Source organism: Ranitomeya imitator, chromosome 4 (assembly GCF_032444005.1).
Source record: "Ranitomeya imitator isolate aRanImi1 chromosome 4, aRanImi1.pri, whole genome shotgun sequence".
NCBI lineage: Eukaryota > Metazoa > Chordata > Amphibia > Anura > Dendrobatidae > Ranitomeya > Ranitomeya imitator.
Window position 1 is genome coordinate 448,698,085 of NC_091285.1, and position 15,701 is coordinate 448,713,785.

Genomic DNA, 15,701 nt, shown 5'->3' on the forward strand with positions numbered 1-15,701 from the left:
AGCACAGCGGTGACGTCACCGCTCTGCTTTCCGGCCGCTGTGCTCACAGCCAGTGCAGGAAAGCACAACGCCGGGGGACAGACAGCGGAAGGTAAGTATGTAGTGTTTGTTTTTTTTACTTTTACGATGGTAACCAGGGTAAACATCGGGTTACTAAGCGCGGCCCTGTGCTTAGTAACCCGATGTTTTTCCTGGTTACCGGCATCGTTGGTCGCTGGAGAGCTGTCTGTGTGACAGCTCTCCAGCGACCAAACAGCGACGCTGCAGCGATCGACATCGTTGTCGGTATCGCTGCAGCGTCGCTTAGTGTGACGGTACCTTTAGTTTATAGGCCAGTTTTGGGGTGACAGATTCTCTTTAAAGTGTAAAGTGCTGCAGAATATGATGGTGCTATGGAAATAAAAAAATATTATCATTGCAATATATTAAGAAGATAAAAACTTTGATGGGAGTGCTTCTTCTAGAGCAGGAGGAGATGATCAGATTTTTGTAGGAGGTGTTTCCGTAAAACCTGCATTTTATTCTTTGAGATCCCTGGTGTTTGTTTGCATAGCCATTGTGTTAGCCACTTATCATAATATCTGTCTGTCTAATTTGCTAACTATGTTACTATGTAAATTAACCACTATTCTATAAACTGGTATAGCTTAGCTGCGTTTGCATTTACAATTAAATAAAATCAGTTATGCATAACAATATTGTCTTATTAAAAAATGGATTCTATGAATTGGAAGACGGTAAACCTTGCTGTGTCCTGCTCAGGGCATGCTCTTATTGAGGGTGAGGGTGAGGATTGTGTCTACAGCCAGTAGTGACAGTTGCCTGGTTTCACAATCTGAACTGGTTAATCAAAAAAAGGGAGCAGCTCAAGACTTGTTGCTCTCTGTAACCATAGAAGCAAGTCCAAGCTTTCTCTTTTCAGTGGGTTTTTTTCAGATCTATATAGGCTGATAGAAGTGCAAGAAAATGTCCAGTGATACACACACTGTAGGTAAGTCTTTGTAATCACATATTTAATGACTTGTTAAAAAAATTTTTATATTGCATATGTGCAACCCATATTTGTGAAAGCTTCTACATTCATGTTAAATCTTCAGTGTACTGTTTTTTTATATCACACTCTGTACATCATAATACCTTTTTTTAATAAATTGTGTACATTTTTTCAAAATAAGGAAATCTATACAGTATATCACAAAAGTGAGTACACACCTCATATCTTTGTAAATATCTTATATTTTTTCATGGGACAACACTGAAGATATGACATGTTTATACAATGTGAGGTAGGCAGTGTATGGCCTGTATAAGTGTAAATTTGGTGTGCGCTCTAAATAACTCACACTGTCATTAATGTCTAAACAGCTAGCAACAAAAGAGGGTACATCCCCTATGTGAAAATGGCCAAATTCTGCTCAAAGTGTCAACATTTGTGTGGGCACCATTATTTTCAAGCACTGCCTTAACTCTCTTGGGCATGGAGTTCACTAGAGCTTCACAGGTTGCCACTGGAATCCTCTTCCTCTCCTCTATGATGACATCACGTAGCTGGTGGATGTTGGAGACCTTGTGCTCCTCCACCTTCCGTTTGAGAATGCCCCACAGATAGGGTTTAGGTCTGCAGACATACTTGTCTAGTCCAGCACCTTTATCCTCTGATTTTCTAGCAAGTCATTGGTCATCTTGGAGATGTGTTTGGGGTCGTTATCATGTTGGAATACTGCCCTGCAGCCAGGGGTGGATTAAGGGTAGCCAGGGCCCCGGGCTGTTCACACACTGTGGGCCCCCCCGGTCATGTGACGGGGGTCATGTGACGGGGGGGTCATGTGACGGGGGGTCATGTGACGGGGGTCATGTGACGGGGGTCATGATATACCCGAACCAGATTATTCCAGAAAAATGGCTGGGCCCTACTCTACTGTAACCTATTCAATATTTGTTAAAATCTGCAATACAATTTAGGTATATCTTGACCAATAATATCACATACAAGGAACAAATACCACCGCACCATGACCAGACCACAAATTACAACCACAGTGATCGAATAATATCACATACAAGGAAGAAATACCACCGCACCATGTCAAGACCACATATTACCACTTGGTGACCAAATAGCACATACAAGGGACAAATACCACAACACCATTTCCAGACCACATATTACCACCACATAGTGACTGAATACTACAATACTGATCAGTAATAAAAAAAAAAACACAATACTATCACCATAAGTGCCAGTATTCACAGGAGATCTGTACTTAGTATGCAGTGTCTGTGTGGAGGTAATAGTGATCACTGGTGACATTGTACACATGACCTCTGTATATAGTATACAGTGTATAGTGTCAGTGTATAGGTAACACTGACTCACCAGTGACGTCTCTAGGTGAAGTCCTTCATCTTTCATCCAGCACAGACCGCCATCATTTCTTCCAGCCAGGACTCGTTTCTGCAGGAAATAACACAGTTATCTCGAGCTCCGCTTGCAGAACATATTACTTAATTTTTCACAACTTCTACATTACACCACATGAAGAGAAAAAGGCGATATAGTGTCACTCTGCACAGTAACAGGACCGCCCCCCTATTTAAAACAGTATACTCAAAAAATAAAATAAATACATCACTGCAGTAATAATATCCCTTAATTAGCCCCTATGGTAATACTATTCCCCACCCCATGTATCTCATTCCTCGCTCCAGCCATATGTTCTCCCATCCTGCACTCATGAGTATCCATCCTGCCCCATATGATCTCCCCATCCTGCCCCATCTGTCTCCATCGTATCCATCCTGCCCCATGATCCAATCCTGCCCCATGTCTTTCATTCTACCCCGTGTCTCCAATCATGGCCCGTGTCTACACTCTGCCCATGCCTCCAGTCCTGCCCCCAGTGTGTCCAGCAATCTGCCCCAGTGTGTCCAGCATATTACCCCCAGTGTGTCCAGCATATTACCCCCAATGTGTCCATCATATTACCCCCAGTGTGTCCAGCAATCTGGCCCAGTGTCTCCAGCAATCTGCCCCACTGTCTCCAGCAATCTGCCCCACTGTCTCCAGCAATATGCCCCACTGTCTCCAGCAATCTACCCCACTGTCTCCAGCAATCTGCCCCACTGTCTCTAGCAATCTGCCCCACTGTCTCCAGCAATCTGCCCCACTGTCTCCAGCCATCTGCCCCACTGTCTCCAGCATTGCCCCCAGTGTGTCCTTTAATCTGCCCCAGTGTCTCCAGCATTGCCCGCCAGTGAAAACAGTCTCCTCACCTGTCCGCGCTCCAGGCGGTGAGCTCCCTTCAGCAGCGCACACTCGCCGGCGACTGACAATGACGTCAGACGCCGGCGACGTGTGCGCTGCGGCCGACATCAGCCGCCAGCCTCCAATTGGCTGGCGGCTGTTGTTAACTATTGACGTGCGGGCACGCGTCCGCACGTCAATAGGAAACCGCCGCAGCGCCGGAAAGGGCCCAGTGAGCAGATGAGAAGGGGCCAAATGCGGGCCCCCTCTCTCTGCCCACCAGGTCCGGGGGCACATAAACGCCGCCCGGCGGGCATTCACAGACGATTATCAGAGGGTTAATCTGTGCGGTAGCCCAGGGCCCCCCCAGACAACTGGGCCCTGGGCTACCGCCCATATTGACCCTCTGATAATCCGCCCCTGCCTGCAGCCCAGTTTCCAAAGAGGGGATCATGCTCTGCTTCAGTATGTCACAGTACATGTTGGCATCCATGGTTCCTTCAATGAACTGTAGTTCCCAACAGCTGGCAGCACTCATGCAGCCCCAAACCCTGACACTCCCACCACCATGCTTGACTGTAGGCAAGACACACTTGTCTTTATACTCCTCACCTGGTTGCCATCACACACACTTGACACCATCTGAACCAAATAAGTTTATCTTGGTCTCATCAGCTCAGAGGACATAGTTCCAGTAATCCATGTCCTTAATCTGCTTGTCTTCAGCAAAGTATTTGCGGGCTTGTGCATCATCTTTAGAAGAGGCTTCCTTCTTACACGACAGCAATACAGACCAATTTGATGCAGTGTGCAGTATATGGTCTGAGCACTGACAGTCTGACACCCCCATCTCTTTAACTTCTGCAGCAATTCTAGCAGAACTCATATGTCCATTTTGAGTAGACAACCTCTGAATATGACGCTGAACACATGCTTAACTCTGAACTCAACTTCTTTGGTCGACCATGGTGAAGCCAGTTCTGAGTGGAAGCCATCTTGTTAAACCGCTGTATGGTCTTGGCCATCGTGCTGCAGCTCAGTGTCAGGGTGTTGGCAATCTTCTTTTTTTCACATTATCAGAGAGTTATTTGCCATGAGGTGCCATGTTGAACTTCTAGTGACCAGTATGAGAGAATGTGAGCGCGATAACACTAAATGTAACACACCTGCTCCCCATTCACACCTGAGACCTTGTAACACTAATGAGTCACAGGACATCAAGGAGAGAGAATGTGTCATGGTCTGCTGAGTTTCTGGGATTAGGTGGTTTTAGGATTAACTTGGTTGGCCTCACTCTGGGATTCTGGAAGGCTTTTTATAGCCTCATTGTGGAGCCATCCTCTGTCGCTTATACTCTGACTCTTGGCCGAGTGTGTGTGACCCTGTTGTGCCTGTGTTTTGTGCCTGTGCTTTGTGCCTGTGCTACTTTATGGTTGTCTGGTTCTGATCTGGTTCTGTCCCCGTTTAGAGTTCTGTCTGTCCCTTTTGTACTGTGTTGCTATTTCTGTGTATGACTACTTGCTTACGTTCTGACTATTCTTTGCTCGCCCCTTCTGTACCGCGCCGCCCTCTCCATGTCTGACCCCCATTTGTACGACTTGAGTTTTCCTTTCCTCTATTTCAGGGTGCCTGTAGAATCCTGCACTTATCTCCAGTAGCAGGAGGCTAAGTCCCGCCCCCTGTGGTCACATGATCGTAGGTCCTTCTGTTTTCTGCTACCTTCAGCACGCTGCGCAGGTCCCGTCTGCCTGAGCTTTCCCTGTGCCATCTGTCCCCAGGCTCTCACGCAGTGTGGGTAAGTCACCCTGCTCAGCCGTGGCAGCGCGCCACTGCTGACAGGGTCCTGATAGAATGGCTAATTAGGCCCAATTTGACCATTTTCATTTAGGGGTGTACTCACTTTTGTTGCTAGCTGTTTAGACATTAATGGCTGTGTGTTAAGTTATTTAGCAGGCACTCCAAATTTATTGTTATACAAACTGTACACTGACTACTTTACATTGTTTCAAAGTGTCATATCTTCTGTGTTGTCCAATGAAAGATATAATAAAATATTTACAAAAATGTGAGGGGTGTACTCACTTTTGTGACATACTGTATATATTGCGCAATTTCCCTGTCTCTGGGAATGGGTTATTTGAGGGAGAAATAATGAAACTGGAACTTAGTTGCCAAATGTCTATGAAATTTGCATGTTTAAGTCAATAAAAATTAGGTTTTTGAAAAGTGAAAGGCCTCGAGTCATCAAGACTGGTGTTTTTTATGCTGGCCTTGATGAAAGCATGGCAGAGTGCCATGCTCCTCATTAATTAATTAAAGGGAACTTGTCAGCAGGATTGTGCACAGTAACCTAAAGACAGTGTCAGGTCGGCGCCGTTATATTGATTACAATGATATCTTGGTTGATGAAATCCGTCTTGTGGTTGTTCTTTAATCCCCCCATTGAGGGCTAGAGTTAAAGTACCGTCACATTTAGCGATGCTCCAGCGATATAGACAACGATCCGACCTAAACTAGATCGCTGGAGCGTCGCTGTTTAGGTCGCTGTAGAAATGTCAAACACAGCAACTCCAGAACGATGCAGGAGCGATCCAGTGACGTACTCATCGTTCTCGCTGGTTGTTGCTCCATGAAAAAACATTGCAGGCATCGTCGCTTTTGCTGTCAAACATGACGAATCACGCCGACCTGACGACCAAATAAAGTTCTGGACTTTCAGCGACGACCAGCGATGTCATAGCAGGATCCTGATCGCTGCTGCGTGTCAAACACAACGAGATCGCTATCCAGGACGCTGCAACGTCGCGGATCGTTGTCGTTCTCGTTGTAATGTTGCTCAGTGTGAAGGTACCTTAAGATTTTTGGCGCAGTGAACGCTGCTTGTCATGAGTTTAACGAGTGGTGATCGCTGTGCCCTGCCTTGCAGCAGCTCTGCCCATTATAGTGGAGCTCAGCAAAACTGGTATGAAAACCCCAAAAGTCCCAACATTTTTGCCCAACACCACTTCTGGCGTAAAAGCTTTGATGAATTGGGGCCATAGAATTGTACAATTTACAGGCGATAAACTAATTCTCAAACAGGATGAACTTGGAAAACCTACAATCTGGTCTGGGTGAAATATGTAAAACTGAAATAATTTCTGGTACAGTTTTCCTGAATATTGTTGGGGCCTGTGACCATGTACATTTGACAGATACGCAGACCCATTAATCAGTGGTTATGTACTATAAGAGGTTATAAAGTAAGTTGTGATTTTGAAGTTATTTATGTGTTATGCTAAAATATTTGTAAAATTTGTATATATACCGTATTTCTTGTCTATGAATTAGACATATGTAGACCTGCCCCCAAATAAATATAGTGACACTTGCATTATAGTGACTCATTCTACCCTTAAGCCAGTTTTTACCTGTCTGATTAGGCCAAATTTTTAAAATCTAAAATGTGAATGAGGCGAAAGGTGAGATTTTTTTAATTTAAATAAAAATATTGTTTAGCCCTAAATTTCTCGTTTTCGTAAGGGTGATTTGTTGTACAATTTCTCCTGTGAGCTCCAATAACATATAAGTAATTGTGAGCTACTGTTTGAGTGCATAGCGGCACCTGGAAGGAAAGGACTTTTGATAGTGACCAGTAATAGATCCCATCGGTGCACATAGGCGCCATTCTTTTCAGCAGCACAGGTCCTGTTTACACAGGATAATGTACTGGCAGGACAAGTGATCTTTTGGGAAAACCAGAAGATCATTTCACCTGACAAACGAGCATTTTGCTTCTTCATGAATTGATCGGCACCCTGTCTAGACTATCATTAATGAACATTCTTAGGAATGCTTATTCATGATAATCTTGTGTGCCCCATTAGGGCGCTTCTTCTCATACTTATCTACATATATTTTCCATTGGTATACGAACAGTACTGTCTGCTCTATGCACGATCTTAAATTACATCTCTATCCATTTTTTGAATTAGTGGTGTTTTTCTTAAACAGTCACATTTATAAATTTGCTAGGGATGAGCTTAGCATTATATAAAATTAATTTAAGACATATCTGTAACATAACGTAATATAAAATACACTGGCGCTCCTGAAATAATATGCTGGAAGCTGCTGGTGTCAAGCCAGAATCTGTGCCAGTCCTGGCTATATGAAACTGAGAAATGTAGAATATAGAAGAGACACCTGCGCTAAATAGGAGAAAATGTATATACAGAGAGAACTATAAACAGATCGACTGTTACAGTCACTACTGTACTAGTGCAAAAGTCCCCTGTAGGAAAATCCCATGTGTAATAATACTAGCTGTAAATGAGCCAAGGATATACATTCAGAGATACTGACACTTGTGCCCAGTGTATAGCAGGATAGTGGGACCCACTATCCTGCTATCCACTGGGCATAAGTAAGTTTGTCCTCATTTCTCATCAGTATCGCCTAATGTATATCCTTGGCTCATTTATGTCTGTAACATACTTTTAGTGTTGTAGTTTGCATGATAAATATCTCTAAAAATAGAGAAATATTAGTAATTACATATAAGCTCTAGGCCAAAACTAGCCTGTTGTATTGTATTGCTTTAGTACAATGTGTAAAAAACTGACCCGTCAACTTTCCTCCTGCTATCGTTACCTCCCATTTTAACCTCTTTGGTCATAACTCAGTTTGAGAAACATGTTTATCAGCCATGTTACAGCTACAGGATTTCACTTACTCATGACATAAATATGTGGCACCCCAGGGACCTGATCATCACAGTGGTATTGCTTTCCTCCCGGGGAGAGTGATGCTACGTTTGGAGGCAAGGAAGGACAACTGCATCAGGTATCACAAACATGCAACACATTCACACTCCAGGCCACCAGGGGAGATTCTGATCCTATTTACTAGGTGACTCCCCATATATATAACTGGTAGTCTGTAGGGAAAGTTAGTTAGTCCTTCAGGCAAGCTGTTCCTGGCAGGAGTGAATTCCAGAGGAGGGAGGAGAGGGTCCACAGAGCTCTGCATGCCGTAATAGCTGCAGCTCCCAGAAAGAGACATTTTGAAGACAGAATTGTATTTCAGCGAGCGTGAAGGAAAGCAAAGCACAGGAGAGGATACCAGAAGGGGACCAGCCCCGAACAGGCTGCCTCCTTCTGAGGCGCAGAACACCGGTAGCTGGGAAACCGAGGTAGTAATGATCTCTATGCCTTACTTCAGAGTTGGCAGGACAGCTAATTGCAGGTTACCATGTCCGCACCTACACCCAGGTGGCACGGTGGCACCCCTCAGAGGCCGGGGCGTGCTAGAGTCCCTATAAACAGCCTCAAGCCACCAGTCATACGGGTTTTGCCCTATCCGACTACGGGGGACAGAGAGAGAGACACTACATCTGTGAGGCCTTTATTTGAAGCTTATGCAGTAAGGGACTACACCACTACAGTGCAAGGGAAGGCTATTGATTTCCACCTGGACAAGGGGACTCTGGACTTGCCTCCGAACCGGCAGGACTCTGCCTGCCCTGTGGTTTGGTGCCCTGGACTGTGGATGCTGAAGTCTTCAGTAAAGGTAAAGAGACTGCAACCTTGTGTCCTCGTTCTTCTCTGCGCCTCCCACCATACCACCATCTTCACACTGGGAAGCTCTGGGGATATACTTCACCTGTGGGAAGGTATACCATCTAACTGCCATAACATCACCCCAGTGGGCCCCTTAAATCAGCGTCAGTCACCCTGAGAGAAAACCACAGGTGGCGTCATGATCATAAACTTTATCCCTTTAAAAACATTTCTCTTTTACACAGACGTCCCAGGGCCACAGACTGGGTGAGCCACCGAGACATCCCCCTGTGAACTGCAGGACCTGGTACCGAGTACCCCACGGCCCTGATGGGGCGCTCCAACTTGACGTCACAAACAGGATCTGCTGGTCCAGCGAAGCGGGTTATGTGCTCCTAGAAGACTTCTGCCTAACTGTTTTGTGCTCAGAGACTGTGTATCGCAAAAGACCGCCAAAATTGCCAAACAAAACCGCCGCCATTAGAGTGCCACGAGGAACACCGGAGAGGAAGGGTGTGCCAGCATGGGAGGAGACTACCAAAGCGGCGCGAACAGTGATGAACGCCCCCTACGAGTGCTATTACACGATGAGGACCTGCCCATCTGCCAAAGAGGTCCGCCTTCTGATATGCAATGGCGGGAACAAGGAGAAGAAGCCCCGCCTCCAAGAGATGGAGGAGCAGTGTGCATGTGTGGCCGCAGATACGGAAGAAGAGATGGCGACCAGCGGGTACTCGAAGGACAACGATAGGATCCAGGACTATCCCAGGCCAACGGAGGAGAACCCAGACCTGCTGCTGCCGGAGGATCCGGACTTCTTGGAATCGCAGGTAGAAGAGCTGAGCCACCAGCTCCTGGACACCGAGATGACCGCGGTGAAGAAATGGAAGTCGGCCCGGTGCAGGAAGAATGCACTGGAGGAGTTGCGGTCCGTGCAGCAGCCGACTTCAGCATCCTCATCAGCGGAGTGGACCAACATCAGTGAAACCACATCAGATGAAGTTACAGAAAGCGACCCTGCCCCGGTGACCGATCACGCTCCAGTGACCGCTCTTCCCCCAGTCACTAACCTCGCTCCAGTGACTATTACCACCGACGACGAGATGCTGACACGCCCGCTCCCAACAACCATAGGCACACCACTGGAGGTGAGCCCCAAGGGGGTGGTTTTCCAATGGGACAATCTGAGAGCAGAACCAGTCAGGTCCCCTGGGTAGGCCCAGCCGCGAGGGTCCCATATTGAAGCCCCTACCTGGGAAGAATATAACCAACGTCTGATACTAAAATGGAAGGAGGACAAAGGGAGTGAGGCCCAACGCAAAGCACAGACCCATAATACACAGCGAAGTGACAAAGGCCCAGCAAGATGGGGTGTAGTAGTGGCCTTCTACCCTAAAAGGAGTTGGGGTTTCATTCAGGAATCCGGGCTACCGACAAAGGTCTATGTCACCCGCAGTGATGTGAAATCTCATCTCCGGGAGGGACATCCTGAAAGGGATCTGTGCCGAGGGGATCATGTGGCTTACACCCATCCCCGGGATGAAAAGGGCTGGTGTGCTCGAAAGGAAACGCGTACCCACCACAGTGCCACTTAGTGTCAAAGTTCATACCACCACTATCCCTCTGGTTACAGAGCCTGCAACTCCTCAAACCAATACTTCTACCACTGTGTGCATAATCACCACCACTGAGACAACTGCTGTGGCAACTGCAATAGCTGACATCCGTACTCAAGCCACGCAAACTTTGATTGCCGCTAACTACTTCACCATACATGAGAGGCAAACCCATGGAGTTGATATAGCATCAGATGACGATCTGCATACAAATCTTTCCGGGCCTGGCGTGTTCGGTACCAACTGGTGCCTTGGCAACTGCTACAGTAGAACAAAGAAAATCTAAAAGTGACTGTATATAGTTAACCGTTAACTCTTTGCTGTTACCATTTAAAAGTTCACAAGTTCATAAACCTTACCAGGGTTTCTTCTTAAAGGGGTCCCCTGTTTAAAGGGATCCTATGTTTTGCACAAGTTGCACATTTGCCTATCATTTAAAGAACTGTGATTCATGAACTGAGCATGGTCAAAAACCTTCCACTGTATATAGTTTGCACCTTCTTAAAGGTGCTTCCTACTGGTTTTACAAAAGAAGCTTTTAAAGACAAGACACTGCTTCTAACATTGTTGTGAGAACTGCTCTGTTTTCCAGAGACCTGAAGAAAAACCCGTTTGGCGCAGCACTATTCCAGGTCTGGATACACGCCTTGTAGCCCACGTTGGGGGTTAATGACGGGTCCCTCACATCGTTTCTGCTGTTACAACATTATTGATTGCCTTGAATATTCATTGCACTACCTCATTATTAAAAGAGAAAGACTTGAATACTGTTTGAACCCTTAAAGGGAATGTTGAATCGTTGCACTTTGCCAGATAAACTTATATGTTGCGAGATAGAAAGTATATATATTAAAGAGTTAATATAGTAAACTAGCTGAAGAGCCCGGCGTTGCCTGGGCATAGTAAATATCTGTGGTTAGTTACAGCACCTCACGTCTCTTATTTTCCCATCATGCCTCTCATTTTCTCCCTTACACCTCTCATTTTCCCCCTCACTCCTCTTATTTTCCCCCTTACTCCTCTCATTCCCCCCTAACACTTGTCATTTCGACATCTGTCATTTTCCGATCACTCCACTATTTTCCCTCACTCCTCTCATTTTGCACTCACACCTTTTCATTTTCACCTCAGTATATACATGTTTGTTATCTCCCTTACATATAGTATACACCTGTATGTCTTCTCTTGTATATAGTATATACCTGTCTGCCATCTCCCCTGTAAATAGTATATACCTGCTGTATGTCATCTCCTCCTGTATATTGTATATACCCATGTGTCATCTCCTCCTGTATGTATTATATACCTGTATGTCATCTCTTCTGTATATACTATATACCTGTATGTCATCTCCTCCTATATATAGTATATACCTGTATGTCATCTCCTGTATATAGTATATACCTGTATGTCATCTCCCCTGTATATAGTATATACCTGCTGTATGTCCTCTCCTCCTCTATACCTATGTGTCATCTCCTCTTTTATATAGTATATACCTGTATGTCATCAACTCCTGTATATAGTATATACGTGTGTCATCTCCTCCTGTATATGGTATGTATCTGTAAGTCATCTCCTCCTGTATATAGTATGTACCTGTAAGTCATCTCCTCCTGTATATAGTATATAACTGTGTATCATCTGCTCCAGTATATAGTATATACCTTTATGTCATCTCCACCTGTATTTAGTATATACCTGTGTGTCATCTCCACTGTATATAGTATATACCTGTGTGTCATCTCCCCTGTATATAGTATATACCAGGATGTCATCTCCTCCTGTATATATATATATACCTATATGTCATCTCCTCCTTTATATAGTATATACCTGTTTGTCATCTCCTCCTGTATTAGTATATACGTGTGTCATCTCATCCTGTATATAGTATATACCTGTAAGTCATCTCCTCCTGTATATAGAATATACCTGTGTGTCATCTGCTCCTGTATATAGTATATACCTGTGTGTCATCTCCTCCTGTATATAGTATATACCTGTGTGTCATCTCCTCCTGTATATAGTTTATACCTGTGTGTCATCTCTCCTGTATATAGTACTAAATTGGCAGCCTGATATCCCCAGCCAACAGGAAGCCCTCCCCCTGGCAGTATATATTAGCTCACACATACACATAATAGACAGGTCATGTGACTGACAGCTGCCGTATTTCCTATATGGTACATTTGTTGCTTTTGTAGTTTGTCTGCTTATTAATCAGATTTTTATTTTTAAAGGATAATACCAGACTTGTGTGTGTTTTAGGGCGAGTTTCATGTGTCATGTTGTGTGTGTTGAGTTGCATGTGGCGACATGCATGTAGCGACTTTTGTGAGATGAGTTTTGTGTGGCGACATGCGTGTAGCAACTTTTTGTGTGTTGAGTAACATGTGACAGGTTAGTGTAGCAAGTTGTGTGCAGCAAGTTTTGCGCATGGCGAGTTTTGCGCGTGGCGAGTTTTGAGCATAGCGAGTTTTATGTGTGGTGCGTTTGGAGTATGTACAAGTTTTCAGTGAGGCAACTTTTGCATGTGTTGCAACTTTTGTGCATGTAGCAATTTTTCAGCGGGTGCTAGTTTTGCGTGTGGCGAGTTTTCCATGAGGTGAGTTTTGCACGTGTGGCGAGTTTTGCGTGAGCCTAGTTTTGCATGTGGCGAGTTTTGAGCGGCGACTTTTGTGTTTCGACTTTTATGTGGCGAGGTTGGTGTATGTGTGGTGAAATGTGTGCTAATGGTGGTATATGCGTTCAAGCACGTGGTAGTTTGTGGCGCCTTTTGTGTGTGTGTTCATATCCCCGTGTGTGGTGAGTATCCCATGTCGGGGCCCCACCTTAGCATCTGTACGGTATATAATCTTTGGTGCCATCGCTCTCACTCTTTAACCCCTTTCTGACATCGGACGTACTATCCCGTCCATGTGGGGTGGGCCCCTATGACCATGGACGGGATAGTACGTCCAGCGAGATCGGCGGCGCTCACGGGGGGAGCACCGCCGATCGCGGCCGGGTGTCAGCTGCCTATCGCAGCTGACATCCGGCACTATGTGCCAGGAGCGGTCACGGACCGCCCCCGGCACATTAACCCCTGGCACACCGCGATCAAAGATGATCGCGATGTGCCGGCGGTGCAGGGAAGCACCGCGCAGGGAGGGGGCTCCCTGCGGGCTTCCCTGAGCCCCCCGCAGCAACGCGATGTGATCGCGTTGCTGCGAGGGTCTTACCTCCCTCCCTCCCTGCTCGAGCCCCGGATCCAAGATGGCCGCGGATCCGGGTCCTGCAGGGAGGGAGGTGGCTTCACAGAGCCTGCTCAGAGCAGGCACTGTGAAGGCTGCAGCGCTGCATGTCAGATCAGTGATCTGACAGAGTGCTGTGCAAACTGTCAGATCACTGATCTGTGATGTCCCCCCCTGGGACAAAGTAAAAAAGTAAAAAAAAAATTTTTCAAATGTGTAAAAAAAAATAAAAAAAAATATTCCAAAATAATGAAAAAAAATATATATATTATTCCCATAAATACATTTCTTTATCTAAATAAAAAAAACAAAACAATAAAAGTACACATATTTAGTATCGCTGCGTCCGTAACAGCCCGACCTATAAAACTGGCCCACTAGTTAACCCCTTCAGTAAACACCGTAAGAAAAAAAAAAAAAAACGAGGCAAAAAACAACGCTTTATTATCATACCGCCGAATAAAAAGTGGAATAACACGCGATCAAAAAGACAGATATAAATAACCATGGTACCGCTGAAAACGTCATCTTGTCCCGCAAAAAATGAGCCGCCATACAGCATTATCAGCAAAAAAATAAAAAAGTTATAGTCCTGAGAATAAAGCGATGCAAAAATAATTATTTTTTCTATAAAATAGTTTTTATCGTATAAAAGCGCCAAAACATAAAAAAATGATATAAATGAGGTGTCGCTGTAATCGTACTGACCCGAAGAATAAAACTGCTTTATCAATTTTACCAAACACGGAACGGTATAAACGCCTCCCCCAAAAGAAATTCATGAATAGCTGGTTTTTGGTCATTCCGCCTCACAAAAATCGGAATAAAAAGCGATCAAAAAATGTCACGTGCCCGAAAATGTTACCAATAAAAACGTCAACTCGTCCCGCAAAAAACAAGACCTCACATGACTCTGTGGACCAAAATATAGAAAAATTATAGCTCTCAAAATGTGGTAACGCAAAAAATATTTTTTGCAATAAAAAGCGTCTTTCAGTGTGTGACGGCTGCCAATCATAAAAATCCGCTAAAAAACCCGCTATAAAAGAAAATCAAACCCCCCTTCATCACCCCCTTAGTTAGGGAAAAATTAAAAAAATGTATTTATTTCCATTTTCCCATTAGGGCTAGGGTTAGAGTTAGGGCTAGGGTTAGGGCTAGGGTTAGGGCTAGGGTTAGGGTTAGGGTTAGGGCTAGGGTTAGGGCTAGGGTTAGGGTTAGGGCTAGGGTTAGGGTTAGGGCTAGGGTTAGGGCTAGGGTTAGGGTTAGGGTTGGGGCTACAGTTTGGGTTGGGGCTAAAGTTACAGTTAGGGTTTAGATTACATTTACGGTTGGGAATAGGGTTGGGATTAGGGTTAGGGGTGTGTCTGGGTTAGAGGTGTGGTTAGGGTTACTGTTGGGATTAGGGTTAGGGATGTGTTTGGATTAGGGTTTCAGTTATAATTGTGGGGTTTCCACTGTTTAGGCACATCAGGGGCTCTCCAAACGCGACATGGCGTCCGATCTCAATTCCAGCCAATTCTGCGTTGAAAAAGTAAAACAGTGCTTCTTCCCTTCCGAGCTCTCCCGTGTGCCCAAACAGGGGTTTACCCCAACATATGGGGTATCAGCGTACTCAGGACAAATAGGACAACAACTTTTGGGGTCCAATTTCTCCTGTTACCCTTGGGAAAATACAAAACTCGGGGCTAAAACATATTTTATGTGCGAAAAAAAAGGATTTTTTATTTTCACGGCTCTGCATTATAAACTGTAGTGAAACACTTGGGGGTTCAAAGTTCTCACAACACATCTAGATTAGTTCCCTGGGGGGTCTAGTTTCCAATATGGGGTCACTTGTGGGGGGTTTCTACTGTTTAGGTACATTAGGGGTTCTGCAAACGCAATGTGACGTCTGCAGACCATTCCATCTAAGTCTGCATTCCAAATGGCGCTCCTTCCCTTCCGAGCCCTCCCATGCGCTCAAACGGTGGTTTCCCCCAACATACGGGGTATCAGCGTACTCAGGACAAATTGGACAACAACTTTTGGGGTCGAATTTCTCCTCTTACCCTCGGGAAAA

At 45.2% G+C, this 15,701-nt stretch overlaps 1 protein-coding gene across 1 annotated transcript in view; it reads left to right on the forward strand.

The window, feature by feature from the left end:
• The first annotated feature begins 893 nt into the window (after positions 1-893).
• Positions 894-15,701, forward strand: part of LOC138676431 (putative leucine-rich repeat-containing protein DDB_G0290503) — a 176,563-nt gene continuing 161,755 nt past the window's right edge. The window contains exon 1 of the mRNA XM_069765720.1: positions 894-991. The gene's annotated coding sequence lies outside the window, so the exon portion shown is untranslated. The remainder of the gene's footprint in view (positions 992-15,701) is intronic.